We start from the raw sequence: 23,316 nt of genomic DNA on the forward strand, positions 1-23,316 counted from the left end.
TTCAAGTAAAAGAAAAGGTTTTTCAAGCTAGTCAGATAGAGGAAGAAAGCTTAGAGGAGAAAAAGCCATCAGGGGAAAAGTTACAACAGGAGGCTGCTACTAACACCTTTCTATCACCAGAGGGCATAAGTGTCCAACCAACAGCACCTCTACAGGAGACTGCTACTAACACCTTTCTATCACCAGAGGGCATAAGTGTCCAACCAACAGCACCTCTACAGGAGACTGCTACTAACACCTTTCTATCACCAGAGGGCGTAAGTGTCCAACCAACAGCGCCTACTCCATATGCTGGGAGGCCCCCAACCCCCGCAGTTGATAGTTGGGATCCTGAGACAGGATCTCAAATATTAACATGCCCTGTATTTGAGGCAGGAGGGCAGCAAATTCACAATGCTTTAAATTTCAAAACAGTGAAGTAGCTAAAAAAGGCTGTAACAACCTATGGTCCTCAAGCACCCTTCACTGTAAGCATGGTCAAATCCATTAACAACTTGAACATGACGCCAGCAGATTGGGCTAATATGTGTAAAGCTGTGCTAAATGGAGGTCAATACCTGTTATGGAAGGTTGCCAATGAGGAATTTTGCAAGGAGACTGCTAGGCAAAATGCAGTAGCTGGTTATCCTCAGAGAAATCTAGATATGTTGTTAGGAAAGGGACCTTATGAGGATCAGCAGCAACAAATTGCCTATGATCCTGGCATATACACACAAATTGCTGCAGAGGCAGTTAGGGCATGGCAGACTTTACAAGGACATGGAGGTTTACAGGGTCAATTATCTAAGGTAATACAAGGAGCTAATGAACCTTACGCTGAATTTGTAGATAGGCTTATTCAAACAGCTACCAGAGTTTTGGGGAATACAGAACAAGCAATGCCATTAATAAAACAACTGGCTTATGAGCAAGCGAATTGTTGGTGCAGAGAAGTCATTAGATCATGGAAACATGAAGATTTAAACACATATATTAAATTATGTAGAGACATTAATGAACAAGAGCAAGTCATGGCAGCTGCAGTAAAACAGGCTTTAGATGCCATAGACATTAATAAACAAGGGTAAGTCGTGGCAGCTGCAGTAAAACAGGCTTTATATGCCAGGCCAAGAACATGCTACAATTGTTAACAAACAGGATATTTTAAAAGGAATTTCCCCCAGGAGGAGGATTTAACAAAACTAGGTATCAAAGGAATAGAATACTGGGTATTTGTCCACAATGCCATAGAGGAGGAAATTGGGCTAATGAATGCCATTCTCAAACCACCATAGAGGGTACTCCATTATCAAAAAATGAACAAGGATCAGGTGTTTGTCCACGATATCGGGGAGAAAGGCATCGGGCTCCATTGCCAAAAAATGGACAGGGGGGCCAAATGCTCTGGGGCCCCAAACCACAAATATACAGAGCACTGGAGGAACCCAGCAACCCCATCAGGGTAGTGCCCAGGACACATTGTCCATTAGATCCCTCATCAGGCAAACCAGAGGGAGTGCAGGGTTGGACATCTGCATCTCCGCCAGAAGAGTACTAACTCCAGAGATGGGAGTTAAAATCATTCCCACAGGGGTAAAAGGACCTCTTCCCAAAGGAACAGTAGGCTTATTATTGGGACGCAGCTCTTCTACTCTAAAAGGACTTATGATAAGTCCTGGGGTAATTGATCCCGATTATGAAGGTGAAATAAAAATTATAGCCAGTTCTTCAAAGGGTATATCAGTAATTTCACCAGGAGATAGAATAGCACAGTTATTAATAATACCCAGCCTACATGATAAATTTTCCAGTCATACTGTAGAATGAGGTTCCAAGGGATTAGGCTCCACAGATGTAGATTGGGCTATGCTTTCTTTAAATTTAGATTCTTGCCCCATGCTAAAACTAAATATTCAAGGACATGAATTTAATGGGCTACTTGATACAGGTGCAGACCTTAGCATCATCTCTCATCAAGAATGGCCATACATTAGCCATTACAACAAGCCACTCAAATGCTTCGAGGCCTAGGAGTGGAGACTAATCCCCATAGAAGTGCAATGGTATTAGATTGGAAGGATCCTGAAGGATGTGAAGGAACTATACAGCCATATGTATTGGATCATCTTCCCGTAAATTTATGGGGACAAGATGTCCTAGATCAATTAGGTTTGACATTAACAAATAACATCAACCAAAATGCACCCACTATTATGACTAGACAAGCTTTTAGGAAAGGAAAAAGATTAGAAAAACAAGAACAAGGTATAGTAGCACCAATACAAATAGATCAAGGAATGGACAGACATGGGTTGGATTTTCAGAAAGAGCCACTGAGACAATAAAAATTACTTGGAAATCAGAAAGACCGGTATGGATTCCTCAGTGGCCCCTGACTAAAGAAAAGATCCAAGCAGCCCATGACCTGGTCAAACAACAATTAGCGGAAGGACATATACAACCTTCTGTATCTCCCCATAATACTCCCATTTTTGTCATCAAAAAGAAATCTGGTAAATGGAGATTATTGCAAGATTTAAGAGCCATTAATAATGAGATGGTTATTATGGGACCTGCTCAATAGGGGATTCCTCAATTGTCTGCTTTGCCAAAAATCTGGTATGTTTTAGTTATAGATATTAAAGATTGTTTTTTTTTTCAATTCCAATTCATCCTGAGGATAGTTCACGTTTTGCATTTACTATCCCTGCACTGAATCATGAAGGTCCTGATCAGAGATATGAATAGAATAGAAAGTACTCCCTCAAGGGATGGCTAACTGCCTAACTATGTGTCAAATTTATATTAACAAAGTAATCCAGCCACTTAGAAATCAAAATCCTGAACTACAAATATTTCACTATATGGATGATGTATTATTAGCACATAAAGATAAAAACACATTGCTAAAATGTTATGCCACACTTACAAACTTTTAAAAAATTATAATCTAGAGATAGCAATAGATAAAGTACAATTAAGTTTTCCAATTAATTATTTAGGAGTTCTATTATCCTCAACCATGGTCCATCCACCAAAAATTCAAATACAAGTAGATCAACTCAAATCACTTAATGACTTTCAAAAGTTATTAGGAGACATAAATTGGATAAGGCCTTATCTAGGCATACCAACAGGAGAGTTGGGACCTTTATTTGATATCCTAAAAAGTCCATAAGATCCAAATTCACCCTGAATGTTAACGCCTGAAGCAAGAAAGGCATTAAAAATCATTGAAACATATATGGAAAATATGCATTTGGATAGAATTGATATAAGTTTGCCTTTATTATTTATTGTACTACCAACAAAAAATATTCCTACAGGAGTATTTTGGCAAGAAGGCCCATTATTATGGATACATTTATCTTATTCTCCTAACACTATTCTTACTAGGTATCCTGAGGCTGTAGGACAATTAATACTCAAAGGAATAAATCAGCAAAGGGAGTGTTTGGAATTTCTCCCAATAAAATTATTACTCCATATACTATGGATCAAATTGATGAGTTAGCTAATGAGTTAAATACTTGGACAATAATCATGTGCAAATCTAATGTTTCATTTGATAACCACTTACCATCTAATTCTTTATTGTCTTTTTGGTCATTGCATTCTGTAATTTTTCCAAAAATGACAAGAAAAACACCTATCATGAATGCTCCAAATATATTCACTGATGGGTCAAATAATGGTACAGCAGCAATAGTCACCCCTGATCCAACTTTTACATTTTTAGTACCCAAACAATCAGCTCAAAAGATAGAGAATAATGCAGTATTACAAGCTTTTGTGATGTTTAAAGATTCTGTATTTAATTTATTTTCCGATAGTCAGTATATAGTTAATGCTATAGTATCCCTTGAAGATGCTGGTAGGATTTCCCCTTCCTCTACTGTTTTCTCTTTGCTTTCCACTATACAAAGTCTAATCTGGGACAGAAAAGATCTGTTCTTTATAGGACATATCAGGGCACATACAGGATTGCCTGAAGCCCTTAGTTTGGGCAATGATTTAGCAGATAAAACTACATATGACATACATATTTTCTCTAACTAGAAGGAGCTACAAATTTTCATAAAAAGTTTCATGTCAATGCTAATACTTTACAAAAGCATTTTAAAATAACTAAGGAACAAGCTAGACAAATAATAAAACAATGTCAAAATTGTGTGACCTTTTTACCACAAGTTAATCTTGGAGTCAATCCTAGAGGATTGATACCTAACCATATTTGGCAGATGGACATCACACACTTGCCAGAATTTGGAAAATTAAAATATTTGCATGTTACAGTTGATATTTCTTCTGGATTTGTGATGGGCTCCCTTCATGCCGGAGAAAAATCTAAAGATGTTATAGCTCATTGCTTACAAAATTTTGCCACTGTGGGTGTTCCAAAACAGTTAAAAACAGATAATGCCCCTGGTTATACTTCTACCTCTTTTAAACAATTTTGCTCATCATTTGGCATTACTCATATAACAGGAATCCCATACAATCCACAGAGACAAGGCATAGTTGAAAGAGCTCATCAAACTATTAAAATGTATTTATTAAAGCAAAAAGAGGAAATTTGGAAGGAGTATATATTACCCAAAGATAAACTTAAAATAACCCTTTTTACTCTAAACTTTTAAAATTTGGATTCATCAGGGCTTAGTGCTGTGGAAAGGCATATGTGTCCAAAAAATGTACATAAGCCCAAGGTACTTTGGAAGGGTATTCTAACAGGACAATGGAAAGGTCCTGACCCAGTAATTGTCTGGAGTCGGGGGTCTGTTTGTGTGTTTCCACAGGGAGAACAGCAGCCGATTTGGATTCCAGAGAGATTAACTAAAGCGATTTCTACAGACCAAAAATAAGATGATTTGGCTCAAATCCATAACAGCTTATATCCAGAACTCCAGTTTGGCTATCCTTACATCTGTGACAGAACCAGGATGCTTTTTTCAATATCTATTTTATTATTGCCCTTTCCCACATCATGAAGTTCTATTTTGTTTTTTGAACTCATACAGACCTAGGTTAATGTTTTACTGATCAGTTCTATTTTTTGACTATAGAGTTTTTAAACATTGCAATGGAGATTTCACCTGTAAAATGTTATAAGGCCTTTACTATTATGTTATGTGTCGTATGTATTATATTATGTGTGCACACTTGTGTTTTGTGTTATATGTTTGAATGTACGTATGTCCATATATCATATATGATGAGCGCTCATGAAAAAATGGATCCAAATATTTTTTTCATGTGATTTAATTGTTTAATTTAAATTGGGTAAACAGCTGTTGAGGATTGTTTTAATATATGAACAAAAAAGGAGGTTAACAGATCTGTTTGTTTACTTTCAGCTTTCCTTTTCATTACATTTAATAATTCTGTTGAAGATAAGGTACATTGTTAAGAAAATTATTTTCTTTTAGTGCCTTCTGGAATGTTATAAAATTTTTTCTTTAGCCATTATTTCCAGAATTCCTATCTTCATCCCAGTGCTGGTGAAGACAAAGATAAAACCAATCTACAGCTTCTGCAAAAGCCATAACTGAACTGCTTGCAGAACTTGCCTGGACTATGAATCACTTGTATGCAGTGTGAACTCACCTGTATGCATTGTGAACTATCTGTTGGTGCAGCAACTTGTGGTACTTTTGGGGTATTTTTGCTGATGATGTCATCGGTGGTACAATGTTTCCAAAAGGAGCCATCAATTGGATTGGTGTATCCTCCTCCCTTCTGCTTGTGATGGTTGTTCAGCTAAAATTCAGGGGCCAACAGAGGTGAGGCAAAGAACCTCCCCCCCAAACACCGCTGGTACAAAGACCTATCCACAGGTGTGGCTGTATACTGGACCAGTAGTCAGTGATGGGTAAGATCCAATTGCAATGGTACCAACCTAAGACAGAAGGCTGATGCCTTGAGGTCAGCTCATCCGATAACGGGTAAGAACCATGTGTACTATTGGACAACCTAAGGCAGGCAAGGTCCATAAGCCACATGCTTGTTTAAGCAGAGAGGGGAAAAGTTGAGAGCCACAGCTGAAGGGGCCCCAGCAAACTTCCAGCTGCCAGCTGATGATTGGCTCACAGCAGCCCCAGCAAACTTCTAGCTGCTAACTGATTGAGGCTTGTGGGAAGCCAGTGGTGGCAGTTGGGCTCTGAAGGTTTTTCCTGAGGAGCTGTGTGGTTTGGCGTGTGTGGTTCTAAAAATAAAGTTCATTTCTTTTGACAAGTGGCTCCTGAATTGTGCCCAGACAGACTGGCAATGGATGAAAACTCAAGGGGACAGCTATCTTATTTCACTTTGAGAGGTGATCCTGAAATACCTGTGAATGGCCAGAACACATTACTTAGGATTTACTTTCTGGCAAGTAATCATCCTACTGAGTCACCAAAATGTGATGATTGCTTAAGACACACATCCTGATTCAACAGCCATTGACTTCTGTCACTTGAAGTGGTGAAAGTCTCAAGCCATGGTGTAGCTGTGGAAAGACTGGATATTGTTTTTTAAGACATCAAGTCTCCCAAAAATGGATCTATAAGTTCAATATGATTTCAATTAAAATGTATTAAATTTGGAATAAACATTCAAGAATAGCTGAGAGTCCATAAAAAATAAACTAGGTGAGAGTAGCTACTGTGTCAAGAAGATATTGTATTAGTATCAAGAATTATTATTAGGCTACACTACTTAAAACTATATTGCATTAGCAAACAGAAAGTAGCATTAAACTCATAAAGAAACAGAAACTTTACTGAGTAAAGGATAGACTATTTCTAAATCATATTCTAATCATAGGTTGTTCTTACAGTAAGAAAAATACACACACCAACACCTCACTCACACAAATTGACTACAAATGATTTAAAGAATTACATATGAAAAGCAAAAAACCAATTGTTTTGTAGTATTGATAGGCATTGAACCCAGAGCTTCATGTATACCAGGTAAGCACTCTACCACTAAGCCACACTCCCAGCTGCCACACTTGTAGCCCCTAAAATCTTTTAGAAGAAGAATATGGGAGGACATTTGCATGACTTTGGAATGGAGAAGTTTTATTAAATAAGCACAATAAGTACCAACCATAGAGGAAGTTGTTAAAAATAACAACTATCTTAGTCTGTTCCGGGTGTCATAGCCAAGTACCACTGGGTACAGACTAGGTGGCTTAAACAACAGAAAGTTATTTTCCCACAGTTTTGTAGGATAGAAGTCCACAATCAAAGCACTGGCAGGGCTGGCTTCATCTGAAGCTTCCCTCCTTGGCATGCAGCTCTTCATCTTTTCCCCTGGTCTTCAAATCATCTTCCCTCTCTATCTGTCCCCTTTGTATTAAGAACACCAGTCATATTGGATTAGTGCCCATAATGCTGACTCCATTCTACTTTAATTATCCCCTTAATGAGCCTACCTACAAATACAGGCACATCCTGAGATACTAAAGGTTAAGACATCAATTTATGAATTTTAGGGAAACACAATTCAGCCTATAACAACCATCCAATAGAAAAACAAGCAAAAAAACTTAAAATGAACACTGCCCAGTAAAAGAAACTCAAATGGCCAATAGTACACTATGAAAATATGCTGACTCTCATGAGTATTCATAGAAAGATAAGTGAAAAGCTATAGTGACATACAATTTTAGACACCCCAGATTGGTCAGAATTTTAAAGCCTGACAGTATCAAGTACTGGTGAAGATATGTGGATCAACTGGATTACATATATACTCAGCTGATATTATTGAACATTCATATAATGACCTTAGGAAAAAAAATTAGTTCATCTAATAATATTGGTGGTGTCCATTCCATTCTCTACAACCCAGAAATGTCAATCCTAGGAATATCAATCAACTAGAGAAACTTTTATACATTTATATCAGTAAGCACAAAAACTGTTCATAACAGAACTGCTTGTGGTAGCTAAATAGTGGAAAACAAAATATTTATAGCATAAGTATAACATCTTGGTGATATAATGCATAATCGTATAATGAAATAGAGCATTGAAAGAAAACTAATATAACTAAGGTCAAAAATATGGATGAATGCCAGGAACATAAAGGTGAGTGAAAAGGCAATCATAAAAACGATACCTACAGAATAAGGATTTATTTAAATTTCAAAAAAAATAAAAAACTTAAAAATATATTTTTAGAGATACAAATGTGATAAATCCATAAAGGAAAAAAAGGGGAAAAGATAAACATAAAATTCAGGATTATGGTTTTGCTGCAGGAGTTGGAAAAGAATATATTGGCAGAAAGATATATAATACAGAGATATTCATTAATTCTAATCCATGTAAAATGGATCAAGTGTTTCAGCATAACTTTGTTATATGTTCAATACTTTAGAATATTTTAAGTGAAACAAATTAGAATACATAATGGTACATGAATGCTAGTGAGAAACATGCTATAGAGGCAGTGGGCTGTCATCCCAGCAGCTCGGGAGGGTGAGGCAAGAGGATCTCAAGTTCAAAACTAGCCTTAGAAATTTAGTCAGGCCCTAAGCAACTTAGCAAAAACCTGTCTTTAATTTTAAAAAAATAAAATAAAATGGGCTGGGGGCATTGCTCAGTGGTTAAGTGCCTCTGGGTTTAATCACCAGTACATCCCCCCCAAAAATTCTATAGATGTCTTGTTATTAGAAATAAACTCTAAAAATCTTTATAACTCATCTGTTTCTCTGCCAAGTTGAAATATTATTGCTTCACATTTAAAATCATAAGAGCACATCTAATTAAGGCACAATTCAAAGACTTAGTAAATAATCTTGTTTATAAAACACCACATCCAAATAAATTCCAACATACTCTAAAATGATTATTTTCCCACAAATGTTATTTGAATGCTCTGTGAAGACTGGATGCTACAGTATTAAAAATTTTGTAATTTCTGAAAAGGTGTTTATTTGGTTTATTGTACAATAGTCTTCTGTGCAACAGTATACCCCATCTTCCATGTACAACACTTCAAAGTTGTCAGAAGTATACTGGGGAAGACGTTGGGGAAAAGAGACAACTTAAATGGGCCCCACTTTTTTAATGAAAACATTCAAGTTCAAAAATGCATGCATATATTTAAACATGCAAGTGATGTTTCAAAGAAAGGAATCTGAATTCAAATAACAGGCTGTCTGGCTTAGAGACAAATTTCATTACAGCCTCTTAGCTTTTTGCAAGACCCAACACTTCCCAATGCCAACTCAGGATTCCACAGCCTGACAGAGTTGCCAAGTATTGGCCCAAAAGGAAAAAAAAAAAACAACAAAATGCATTGTGTTCTTGTTCATCTAACACTGATCCATAAAAACACACAGTGCAGTCTCAGAGGACACCCAACCCCACAATCCTGAAAGAGCTGCTTCCTGCTATCTGAGTCTGCCAGGCAATGGTGGGCAGAACATAGGAGGTGCAGTCTGGGAGGAGAGAAGCAGCCTGCTTCTTGGGAAATCACCTCACCTATATGTCCTAACCTTTGCCTGTTCAATATATGTCTTTGATATTTTTACCATACTTTAAAAGCAATTAGTATGAAAGCTGCTTTCAGAGTCATACAGGATATGTAAATGTTTTACTCTGATAGGAACAAAGATTCCATCATATTTCTAACCTTAAGACTACCTCAGAGATATGCTTCCTGGATTTTTAATAGCCCCATTCACCTATTCCAAATCTGTAGGTCAAGCAGGAATGGAGACCATTTAGCCAAGACAGACATATAGATAGAGAGATTCAGGCTGTTCTCCTTGAGGGCTCTTGGAACCCTCTTCTCTTACAACATCCATCACTAATTATCTAACATTTTTTGGTACTTGGCACCTCAAATCTCTAACTATCCTAAAAGTCCCATTTCAGATTAAATACTAAAAATACGAACCCTAAATCATAACTAAAATAAATAGCTCATAATAAAAACATCCCTGAACATAGATAGGGAAAAATTAGGTACCCAAGTCATTCAACAAGCCCAATATAGAGATCATTCCAAAGGTGCAAGGATTTGTTTCTACTTGTAAATTGAATGTACACTTAAAAGATTAATCCTGTCCAAATACCTTCATGACTTAGAATTAGCCCTGGGTGTAGTTAAGAGCTAATGAATTACATAAACAGGTGTCAGGACAGTGGAAAACCCTTCTCCACAATCTTCCAGGAGGTACTACTGATATAGCAGAGGATTACACTACTATGTCACGTGCTTAGGTTGAGAGCATTGCCAAATGCAAGTAAATTGCACAAAATGTCAAAACAGAGCAAGGAAATCTTATCACATCATGCCACAGGCACACTGCATCTGCAGAAATTCTTTGCATAATTTATTGAGCGTGTGCTAGAGCTTTGCATGATCAAAGCAAAAGGAAGAAAAGGGGGAAGCCCATTATTGTGAACCCAAACTGGTCACCTGAAACACAAATCCTGGGATTTGCATAGTGAATAGAGCTGTGGATTCCAGTGAGATGGAGCCCCTGAATCATAGGAGAAAAGCTTGGAGATTTAGAGAACCCTAATAATGAAACTTTTTCTGAAGCTTGGTAATAAGAGGGCTTATCACTTTCTATTCGTAGAGCCCCACAGCTATTAGGAATGCAAAACAGTTTGAAAATTAGGAATTTAAGCACAGCCCCGACTGGCCACACAGCATTAAGTTTATTTTGTTAATCTAGCAGTAGGAACACTGGTTGGGGGAGGGGGAGAGACAGAGAGCAAGCTAACGCTTAAGTAAGATGCTAGAAAGTTCTTCATAGAGATGATTTTACAATTGTGGGTGGAAATTCAAAGCAAAAAATAAATGACATAAGTATCTGGGCTCCACTTTTAGATCTAGCACTAATCAGCTGTGACAGGGAATTCATGAGGCAAGGAGGAGTAGCGCCAGATGCTGGGAGACATCTGGGTCCTGGAAGGAAACAGCCACAGCAGGGCAGACCCTGTTAGTCCCAAGCTCCAGGGTTGGACTCAGTCCAGCACAGGGGGAGGAGGGGGCTGCATGCCAGCTTCCCTCTCTGGCGCCTCCTGGAATGTCCTGCACAGGAAAATTCCAACATGGACCTCCAAAGGGAGGCTCCCACTCCTTGGGTTAAGGGAAAGCAGGGTTTTTGCAAGCGTGGATGGGCCTTGAAAATCATCTGCTCTGCTCACATCACACATCAGGGAAGGGAGGACAGAGAAACTGGGTGATTGATTGCACTGAGCTACCTGGAGTCTATCCTCAGGGTTTCAACCCCACTTTTCAAATTCCAAACCCCGTTTTCCTTGCACACAAAGCAAAGCAGCAGCAGTTGGCAGCAAAGCAGACTCTGGGAACCCATCTTGGGACCACTTAATCAGGCACTACTTTTTAAAATGATGCCTAGATGATTCTGGTGCACTTGAAGGTCTAAAAATCTCTGCTCCACCCCGCAGTTGTCACTCTTCCAATCAAGCAGACCACAGACTCTACAGACAAACCTCATGAGTTCAAATCTTTGCTCCTTTACTTATTAGCTGGGTGCCCCCTACTAGCTGGGTGCCCCTTACTAGCTGGGTGCCCTTAGACAAATCCCTAATAGCTCTCTCAATCCTTCTGAAAAACCATCAGAATACCAACCTCAAAGTGTTCTTTACAGGATTAAACAAATAGATGTGTGCAAAGTGCTTAGCATGATGCTCAATATAAAGTAAATTCTATATGTTTTAGCAATTATTATTTTAATATTTGAGTTTTGATATGAAGATAAAATTAAGTTTTCTTATTTTCATTATTTATTATATGATAGAAAAGTAAGTTACTAACTTTAAACGTGTGTGCTTTAAATGGATTAAATTATGCAAGGCTTTTAACGCTTGATTTGGTGATTTCCTTGCATCTGCTAAGAACAACAGAAACTTCTTGGCTCTCTATAAAAGGCCACTTATTATCTGATCCTGCTTCCTACTCGGCTCCTATTTCGCCATATGCCCACAGGGTTTTGGATCACCCAATAGGTAAATTAAACATATTTAGGATACCCACAAATCAAGCCACATTTCCATCTCACCCCCCACACACAAAAAAAAATTAGAAAAATACAGCTCCATAAATCTACTGTAATTTTGCAATCAGTAAATCTAGAAAGAAGCTATTTTAACTACAGGTAAGTTCTGGATTATTTCAAAATGTAAAATTCTCTTCCAATTTTTATATGTTATTTTTTTCCTCACCTAATCAAACAAGCAAGGGAAAATTATTTTTATTACATGCATGGAGGTATGTTTAGAGCCTATAATAGACTTAAATAGGTCCAACCACTGTGAACTATTTGTCATTTTGCCAGTGTATCACTTTTCCTTCATCCAATGCATTTTTACATGCTGCACAAGTAACCTAAAATGTCCTTTATCAGTTGTAGCCAGTGTCAATATCGTCCATGCAGAAGCCAGCAGGAGATCATCTGCAGTTGAACCAGCTGAGTCTCTTGCTACTCATCCCAGATAAGAAGAACACATACCATGGGGACCCCTGGGTCATCTAAGTTTAAATGTTAGGAAGGACTTATCACAAGATTGGGAGTAGTACTGGGTGCATGTGGGTGGGAAAAGTTTGGCTCAGGAATGCATACCATCAGGAAGTGAGGGTTACTCTATGATTGAGCTTCTTATCAATAAGGTGGAAAAATGGAATAAGGCAAAATCTGTAATTTGTAATGCTAGATGAAGCAGACAGTCATATTATCTAGGATAGAAGAATATTTGGCCATGTTGTGTTTTTGACAATTTCTGTGCCTTCATCTATAGTAGATGTAATTACAGAATACTGTTGCTTTTGACTTGAACCATCATAGAACACAGACCATCAACACTGTCTATAGTTGAAGTACTGTAAGGTTATGTTAGTGCAGTAGAAGGCCAAGGCCTACCCATGCATGCCAGGTAAGTTCCTTATTGTAATGGACTAGTTTTCTCATCAAGAAAATTAAGTGGTACTTCCTGTGAATTCCTCCAACCCCTCTCCCTCCAAGTTAGGTACCTGTGATAAGACCTCCAGTCACATGATGAGAGTATATGGAGCACTTGTCAAGCCAGGCTGACCGCATCTGTTTACTACCCTGTCTCCTATAAGATGGGACGCTCTTGCTGGCAGGGCATTTTATCTGGATTTGCTAGATGTCATCTGTTTCCCATCAAAGTCTTTTCTTCACTCTTATTCATTGTTTTTTTCTGCCCAGAAGCTTGTCCTAGGGGTCAACAGCATGCTCCCATGTTCTCTGGCTTGCAGCTGGATTTCAATGGGGAGCTCTGCTGGGAGAGGGGAGGAAGGAAGAAAAGGAAGGTCAGGGTATTAGTCCCCCCTGCAAGGTTGCCCTAAGATAGATGTGTTGTTCCTTGTACCTCTCCGAGGGATATTTACACAAGATTTTTCCCTTGTGGGTCTAGGTACTATTCTCTTCCCACTACTCTTCAGGCCTCTGGTTAAATACAGCAACTCTTTTCTCACTAGCCTGTAGTACTAAACCAACCCCCAAGAGGAGCATATATATGGCTTGATAAACAAACCTCTCTCTAATTTCCCAGATTTAAGTGTGCCTTCTTTTTCCTGTAATGGATGTGGCTCATATACTGGATTTCCATCTAGTTATGTGACTTCTGTGGCAGGCATGATTTTGGTTGCTGAAGAAAAAGACCTTGACCTTGCAGCCATGTATTCTACACCTAGCCCAGGGCCTGGCACTCACTTAAATGTATGGGTACATTTACTCTTCATATTATTTTTTCTCCTTTTTTTGGTATTAAGAGTGCTTTCCAGGCATATGGGAAAGAGACTGGCAGATTCTTCTGAAAGGAACAGGAGTAGTGTGGGGACTAAGTCACCCAGTGGGGATATTCCTAGAATAAGTGGCTAGATGGTAGGATCCCAGGAAGGGGCACTATTGAAACAGAAACTAAATTTCTATCTAAATCCACTTATTCTAATCTAATAAATTCAGAGGCATTAAAAATATTTTATCTGATTCAGATTTTTTAAGTGGATATAGAAATGGGCTTTTAGGGGCTTGCCTTTTATGCAAGATAATACAAGAATCATCCCACATGAAAAGTTTTGATATGGCTTTTTCAAAATATGTTTTGTAGAAAACAGCCACATTTCTTCAGCTAAGCAGCAGAGGATTATGCTAAATACATTGTTAGGAACGTATACTACTCAAGTGCCTTGCAAAATTATCTTTCCACATCTGACTTCAATTAAAAAAAAAAAAACAATGCCCATACTTGAGATAAGGAGATGCTACTGTGCCTTTTCTTCCTCTTATACTTTAAAACAGTCAGGTTAGCTGCAAACAAGCAGAGATTCTACATTTAGAACCATCTCTGAGAAAGATCACTGGAGGGTGACAGTTTTGGCATGTGCAGCTGGGGACAGTATTAGCATGAAGATGATTTAATTGTTTCTCCATACCAACAGCGGTTTCACCTGATTGTTCTACAGCTGTTCCATATTAAAATAAATTGTAGACATTTAAAAGAGCCGGTAAACAGGGTAATAATAATTCATATGCTCTCACGTCTTAATAACCAACTTTGTACAGAGCTATTTGGAGTTTAAATAAGGTGGGTAGCACATTGAGAAATTCCACTTAATTGGTTCAAAAAATGGGAAAATTCTCTTTGAGAATATCTTTTAAATCCCCCTTTTATGCAAGATAATACAATAATGCTACAAAATATTATATTCTTTCCTCAAAAGACATTTGAAAGCAAAAGGTGAAAAAGATTTTTTTAAAAAGAGGAAAAGTCATGGTTCATTTAGAGATCTTAGATTTTCTCAGAAATGTTCATCTTTATTTGCATATGAAATAGGAACAGAATTCTATATATTCCTAAAAAAGTGAATTAAAACTAATAGCAAAAATATATTTTTTGAGATTCTATCAGTAAACTATATGTCCTACTAAGAGATTTAATTCAACAAGTTCAGAAATGGGGTATAGAAGCCTAAATGTCTAGCAAAGGATATATCTATATCTATATCTATATCTATATCTAGATCTAGATCTAGATATATAGATATAGATATAGATATAGATATATAGATGTATATAATTTCTCATAGCCACACTCTTACAGTTTAGGTCTGGAAACTTCCAAAAGGCCCCAAATCTTGGTTTCCAGCCCAGTGCTATTGGAAGGTGGTACAAACCTTAAGAGGTGGGGCCTTGGTCACTGGGGTCACGTTCTCAAAGTGGATTGTAAGACCTGATCTCTTCCTTTTCCTTTCTTTTTGATTCCTTGACATGAGACAAACAACTTTGTTCCACCACAAGCTTCCTCCAGGATATACTGCCTTACCATAGGCCTTACCACATTCCCAAAACAACAGGGTCAATGAACCATGAACTAAAACATTTGAAACTACATGCCCAAATAAACCTTTTCTCTTTTTCAGTTGGGTACCTCAGGTGTTTGTTATAGTAATGGAAAGCTGGCTCACTAACACATGATGGTAAATTATCAAGGAAAAAATTCAAGTTTGTAAAGAAATTTTTTTAAAAACAAAGTAAATCTTTAAACCTCCATGACTATTACAAAGTGCTTACTGCTGTGTAACCAATTATTAGAGGAAGACAATAACACTTTCTAAATCTAATATCAGCAATTTTACTTCTCAATTAACCTTTATTTAGTTGAATAAAGCCAGAAAATCAAATAATATAATGATATTTTAAATTTTATTTAAGATGAGAGTTATTAGACACATGAGAGAAATGAAATGATATTTAATAAGTACATATTTTTCCTGTCACTCTAACTGCCACATTTTGTTGTAAATTCAAGGATTTGGGGCCATGTCTAACTCCAATATGACTCTGTTATGCTCTACCCATTTTTTTTGTCTTTTCATTATATCTTTTTCATTGACTCTACATTCTGCATCCATTCACTTTCTTTTCATTGAAATGATCAAAGTAATGAAAGCTTTTTTATTCCAATATCCAGAATCTGTGACCTCTAGTATAATTCTACAATTTTGTTTTCTTTCATGTTTTCAGATAATTATCTCTCTTGATGATTTTATTCTTTTTCTAAAATTAGTCAATTAATTGATACTTACTAAGCTGGACAATATGCAAAGTAAGGATTACTGAAAGTTCAGAAAGAAGACATGATGGTACAGAATAGAGGACACAAAGACCAATCCACAAAATTACAACTACCTTATATTAGACAAAGGTGATAAAAACATGCAATGGAGAAAGGATAGCATCTTCAACAAATGGTGCTGGGAGAACTGGAAATCCATATGCAACAAAATAAAATTGAATTCCTTTCTCTCACCATGCACAAAAGTCAACTCAAAATGGATCAAAGAGCTAGGAATCAGACCAGAGACTCTGAGTCTAACAGAAGATAAAAGTTGGCCCTAATCTTCATCACATGGGGGAAGGCCCCAAATTTCTTATTAAGACACCTATAGCACAAGAGTTAAAACCAAGAATCAACAAATGGGATGAATTCAAACTAAAAAGTTTTTTCTCAGCAAGAGAAATAATATGTGAGGTGAATAGGGAGCCTACATCCTGGGAACAAAGTATTACCCCTCAAACATCAGATAGAGCTCTAATCTCTAGAGTACACAAAGAACTCAAAGTGTTAAACAACAAAAAAAGCAAATAACCCAATCAAAAAATGGGCCAAGGACTTGAACAGACACTTCTCAGAAGAGGATATACAATCAAACAGACACTTCTCAAAAGAGGATATACAATCAATCAACAAATATACAAAAAAATGCTCACCATCTCTAGCAATCAGAGAAATGTAAATTAAAACTACTCTAAGATACCATCTCACTCAAATAAGAATGGCAGCCATTATGAAGTCAAACAACAATAAGTGCTGGCGAGGATGTGGGGAAAAAGGTACACTAATACATTGATGGTGGGACTGCAAATTGGTGCAGCCAATTTGGAAAGCAGTATGGAGATTCCTTGGAAAGCTGGGAATGGAATAACCATTTGACCCAGCTATTCCCCTTCTCAGACTATACCCAAAAGGCCTAAAAAGAGCATACTACAGGGACACAGCCACATCAATGTTTATAGCAGCACAATTCACAACAGCTAGACTGTGGAACCAACCTTGATGCCCCTCAATAGATGAATGGATTAAAAAATGTGGCATTTATACCACAATGGAATATTACTCAGCACTAAAAAATAACAAGACCATGGCATTTGCAGGCAAATGGATGGCATTAGAGCAGATTGTGCTAAGTGAAGTTAGCCAATCCCTAAAAAACAAATGCCAAATATCTTCTCTGATATAAGGGGGTGACTCAAAATGGGATAGGGAGGAAGAGCATGAGAAGAAGACAACACTAAATAGGGAAGAGAGGTGGGAGGGAAAAAGAGGGAGAAGGGGAGTTGCACGGAAGACGGAAGGAGAACCTCATTGTTATACAGAATACATATATGATGTTGTGATGAGAAAAAGAAAAAAAAGTGTGTCACATTAGATTGGATAGAGAGAAAGGATGGGAGAGGAGGGGAGAAGTAGGGGGGATAGGAAGGGCACCAGAATAGAATAGACTTTATGATTGATGTATGTACATTCCATGTGTGTATTATATGTCAAAATACATTCTGCTGTCATGTATGACTAAAAAAATAAAAATAAATCATATGGTAAAAAAAAGAATGGGAGAGGAAAAAAGTTTCTCAACATATTTTATGAACTCAAATTAATTCAAGAGAAAAAGATAGACCTAGTATACTTCCTTCTTTTTTTTTTTTACATTTTAAGAGAAATAAAATTGAGATGCTTCATATTTAATGTAGTTAGAAAGCATTATATTACAATGCATTTGGCACAAAATTTTTCCTTTTTTTAGTAGTAATTAGAATAGTGGTTTTTCAATTGAGAGTGTTTTTCTTTTTTTAGTTGTTCTTAAACCAATGGTTTGTCTTACAATTGACAATGTCTTGATTTGATGAAACATAGTCATCAATATAGTCAATGATAACAACTTGTTATTTTTCTTTACATAGTGAACAAGATTTGCTGTGCCCTTTTTTGTTGTTCTAATATGTCTGAGCCACATTATTAAACATTATATCTTGTTCAAAAAAAAAGAAGACATGAATCTCAAGGGTTTGGTAATACAAGAGCACAAACTAGCAAACAGGATTGCTGAATAAGTGAGCAGGACATGCCATAGATTCTCAGTTAAGTTGCGATGAACTGGGCAAGTGGTTCAAGAAAAAGTACAAAAATGGATTGCTTTTTGCCAAAAGAAATTGTGGAGGAGAAGGTTTGGAGGTGGATGAAAGCACAGGCGCCTTACATGGCAGTAAGGAGAGATACTTGGTAAGAGGAAGCTACTGCAGAGGGACAGTAGGAGAGGAAATCAGTCAGTCTGTGGATGCCCAAGAAAGACAGTACAGTTGTTGCCAAGGTCATAGGCTCTGAGGCCAGCCAGATTCCCTTTATAATTCTGGTTCTGCCATCTGCAGGCCTCAGTCTCCTCATCTGTAACACAGAAATGAGAATGGCAACTTCCTCAAAGATTCCTATTAGCATTAAATGGGAAAATTCCTCTCACAGTGCCTAGTACATATCAAGGAATCAAAATGTAGGAGTTTTTATTACCAGTCACACAGAGGGGTCTGGGTCTGATTGAAGGGTCTCAGTGTAGAGTTACATAATGAATCACTCACCTGGAAAAACTCCCATAACCCTATCTAGAGGGAGGAGGTCCTTTATCCCACATCCTCTCTTCTCAGTCTTCTTAGTGTCATTTGAAGTTAGTGTAACAGCACAGATTTGAATTGGTTTCTTACACAGCCACAGCATCCCACCCTATATTGGCCTCCAGAACCAAGACTCTCGCCTCTGTACTCAGTTGTAGGTTCCCAATCATGTCCCAGTGTCCACTCTCACGTATGTTGATCTTCACAGCATGTGAATACAGACTTCTGTCAAGACAATCCTGGATTCAAATGGTAACTACATGTGATACTTAGGACAAGTTATTTCCTCCGAATTCAATTTTCTTATATAGAAAAAACATATAAATAATAAATACCGCTTGTATAGGCTGCTGTGAGGCTTAAATGAAATATCCAAAACCAAAAGTATCTAACCAGAAAGGGATCTGGGCACATTATACTTAAAGAGTCCCACTTCTTGGCACGAATTGGGATTTAGTTTAATTATAACATAACATAACAAAAAAACTTAGCACAATATAACATCACATAGCTACTTTAATTGTCATAGCAATCCTATGAGACAGATGTTGTTATCAATCCCATTTTATACATGAGAAAACCAAGACAAGTTAAGGAACATACAGAGTCACCCACAGGAGGGTGGCAGAGCTGCATCTGACCCAGCAGTCTGACTTCAAGACTCTTCATCACCCTCTCCATTCCCACCTTCTCAGAACCCCAGAGGGTAACAATGTGGGCCAGAGTCAGTCCCCAGGCCCAGGGCATCTCTGACCTCAGTGCCTTTGGATGACATAAAACCATAATCAAAAGGAAATCCTGTGTTCCCCAAGGGAGTTGTTATTATTCTATGTTTCATTCCTCAGGCCCAAAGTTACCAGTCCTTGCTACTGGTAGAGAGAGGCCACACTGGTCAGATAAGGTCCCAGCTGTTCGCCCCCTTCATGTCCCTTTTCTTTATAAAGAAGCACATTTGCAGTTAAAATTTCCATCTTCTGCACACATTCTGCCTCCTCCTAGCATGATCTGACAAAATTTGTGATCTGCTTGGCTGTGTGCCTCTGTGTGAGCCTGAACTGTGTAGATGTTATTTTTCTATTTGAGCCTTCACCCCATCAATCTTTCCCTCAGATTCTGTGCCAACAGTCATTTTTCTATCCTCAACACCTTCCACTTTTCTTCACCTGTTTCTGTTTTGCTCTGCTCCCTCCATTGCTTATCTCAGGCGCTTCCCATTTCTCTGCGTCAACAACACAAGGCCTAGCCTTTTTATAGCAATTTCCACTGAACATTAACGTACCTGAGACTGCTCACTTAAATTTCTTTGAAGACCTGCATTCAGCACTTCACTGGGGAAAATAAATATAGCTTACTTCTGAGAATAGGGCTCAAGTGTTTGCACCTTTTTTATAGTGAAATGATCAACTACTCTCTTAAGTATATGACATGTCTTAAAGTATATGTTGAAACATCTGCTGCCTCACTGAGCAGCCAAAAGCTATCTGTTTGAACCGTGATTCACTTTTTGCTGATGCAGGATGACATTCTGTCTTATTCTTCCAGGTGCCTCCTATATTCTTCAGGAGACAGGAAGTGTGATCCCCACAGGGATGAAGTGAATCTTCTCCAACATCTAGCTAGGTCAGCCCCTCTGACAGGTCTGAAGCTCACATGCTGCCCTGAAGTAGAGTGGCCTGATCTGAGTTTGCCTGTGTTTCTCAGACAACCCCTCATATCCACTCAGGATAACATTGCTTTTTCAACTTCCCTCATGGTTTCCAAATTCCTTCTTGTGGCTGCATCAGTAAGCAGATGGGTGACCTGCACTCATACACTAGAAGATCACAAATTATTTTTGGAGTTCTACAAATTCAACAAACCAAAACAAACAAAATATTTTAAATTGCCTCATCACAATAGCTAAAGAAATAATATTTTGGACAGTGACACTTTCTCTATGATATTTATATTAGACTGCCATTATCAATTTTTTTATGAAGCTCAATTTTATGTAAATTTATTTTACTTCAGTAATTTATTTTATTTTATTTTATTTCAGTAGTTGGTAATTAGCATTTCTCTTTTGATTTGTTTTGCTTTCTCTTTTGATTTGTTTTGCTTTTTGCTTTCTACAACTGAAACAATTATAATAGCTGCTTCTAGCAATCATCGACCCTGCTGCTTAGGGGCTTGTAATGGCTTCGTTACAACCACTTTAAGCCATACTGTGATTACAGGGATTACCTGAGACCTCAAAGGTTCTTTCAATCCTGTGTAAACATTGTCAGAACATAATTTTGTGGATCTGTTTACATGAACATGATTTCTCAAAAATATTCGGCTTCTGTCACAAGTATTAGCTTTTTTTCAGTCTAGTAAAAATGTGTACTTATTAGACAACCAATCATATCATAATGACTGTGGTTTCCTGACACCCAGGCTGAGCCTAAATTAAGTGGCAAAGGTAAAACCCAGGAGAGAGCAATACCTTCTTAGATGCCTGGCATTAACCTTCAACATTGGTCAGGACGGGCTATACTTAAGGTAGAAATTTCATCCATCATTGAAGTTGTGAGGTTTCCTGCCATAGCTAGTTTGTCTTTATAAAAGGTGAGTGAGGGAATTGATCGAAAGTAAAGACTATCAGAGGACTGAATTACAGCTTTACCACACACCAGCTGCCAACCTGAGCAAGTTACTTCTGCTTACTGTGCCTTGTTTTCTTGTCTATAAAATGCAGATGATAATACTATCAACCATAATAGATTGTTGTTAGGGTTAAAAGCGAATGGAGTCATTGATACCAGTGCCTGAACATAATAAAGACCTGATAAATGTTGGCTAGTGTTGTGGTTAGTTTTATACAGACTGCAGAACCCATTTATCAAATCACACATTAATTTAGTGTAACTACGAAGGTGTGGCTAACACCCATAATTACTTGATTATGCTTTTTTCTACATTTAAAAACTTTTACAGGGTTGGGGTGTTAGCTCAGTGGTTGAGCACTTGTCTATCACATGGGAGACACTGGGTTCGATCCTCAGCACTGCATAAAAATACTAAATAAATAAAATAAAGGTATTGTGTCTATCTACAATTAAAAAAACTAAAAAAAAAACTTTTAGAATTCCAAAGGCAATGTTAAGAGAATAAAAAGACAAGCAGCAAATAAAGAAATTGTTTGCAAAATACATTCCTGAAAAAAATTTAAATGATCACATTTGTTAGCAGACTGTTTTGCATGGAAGCATTTGGAAAGGTGCTCAGTATCATTAATCATCAGGGGATGCAGATCACAACCACAATGAGACACCACCACATATGTATTAGGATGGCTGAATGTTACAAGATTGACAATGTTGATTGCTGCTGAGGAAGCTCAGTGATAGGAATTCAGTGTTAGTGGGAATGTAAAAGTGCCGTCATTTGGGAAATTATTCTTGATAATCTGGAAAAGCCTCATCCAATTAGTTGAAAGACAGACCTTACATGCAAAACTGAGGCCTCCATTAGGAATAAGAGATTTGCTTCTAGACTGCATTGCTCATCCTTGCCCAAGAGTTTCTAGCCAGCTGGTCTGCCCTAGAGATTTTCAACTTATTTGCCTGACTCCATAATTGTGCAAACCTCTTCTCTTCTTTGACAATAAATCGATTTTTGTTTTTTGCTATGTTTAAGTTTCATGAAGTCATCACAAACACTAAATTAGTGAACAGAGCCATTTCTTCAAGGGGAGATGAAAGATCAAGTTTCGACAATCCTCTAATCACACTTCTTTGTCAACTGATAGATACATGCCTTGCATTATGTGTGTTTCTGACACCTGATTTAATATATATTTATTACAAATAATTGTGCAGTCTTTGCATGATTTAAATCCAGGGCTTTTGAGGCCATTTGTGTTGGATAAGTTCATTTGCTGATGTGCTTATGAAATAATCCAGTTTCATCTGTAGTGAAAAGTCGCTCCTCCTCATAACCCTTCTGTATAATGCTTGGCAGGTATCATTTATTTATTTATTTTCCTACAGTCTCTTGATCTGAAGAACCTGCCCTGCCTTCAAGTTTAACATTTTTTTCATGCTGCATGGCCTTTTGAAATGTGTGAGCCAGCCAGCACTGGCCAAAAGGGCTTAACATTTCTTTGACCATACTTTCAATTTCTTGGATTTCCACCTCACAACACTGCTGTCCACTCTACTTTTTTCCCAGTCTGTCATTATCTTGCGAATTCACAAATTGAACCACGTTTTAATTTTTTCTGTAGCTTCAAAAAAACACATAGATGTTACTTTTGTACTTTCCTGCAAGGCCTCGTGTACAGAGCAGTGAGTTTCTTCTCTTCCTGTGAAGACTTATTCTTTCCTTTTTTTTCCTTGGGAGTGGGGGGTACTGGAGATTGAACCCAGGAGCATTTAACCACTGAGCTACATCTCCAGCCTTTTTTTTTTTTTTAATTTTGAGACAGGGTCTCGCCAAGTTGCTTAGGGCCTCACTAAAAGTTTCTGAGGCTGACCTCGAACTTGAGATCCTCTTTTCTCTGCCTCCCTGAGCCACTGGGCTCATAGGCATGTACCACTGCACCCAGCGCAGCCTTCTTAAGTTAGGAATACTTGGCAGTGCTTCAGCAC

The sequence above is a fragment of the Urocitellus parryii genome, chromosome 5, assembly GCF_045843805.1.
Source record: "Urocitellus parryii isolate mUroPar1 chromosome 5, mUroPar1.hap1, whole genome shotgun sequence".
Classification (NCBI taxonomy): Eukaryota; Metazoa; Chordata; class Mammalia; order Rodentia; family Sciuridae; genus Urocitellus; species Urocitellus parryii.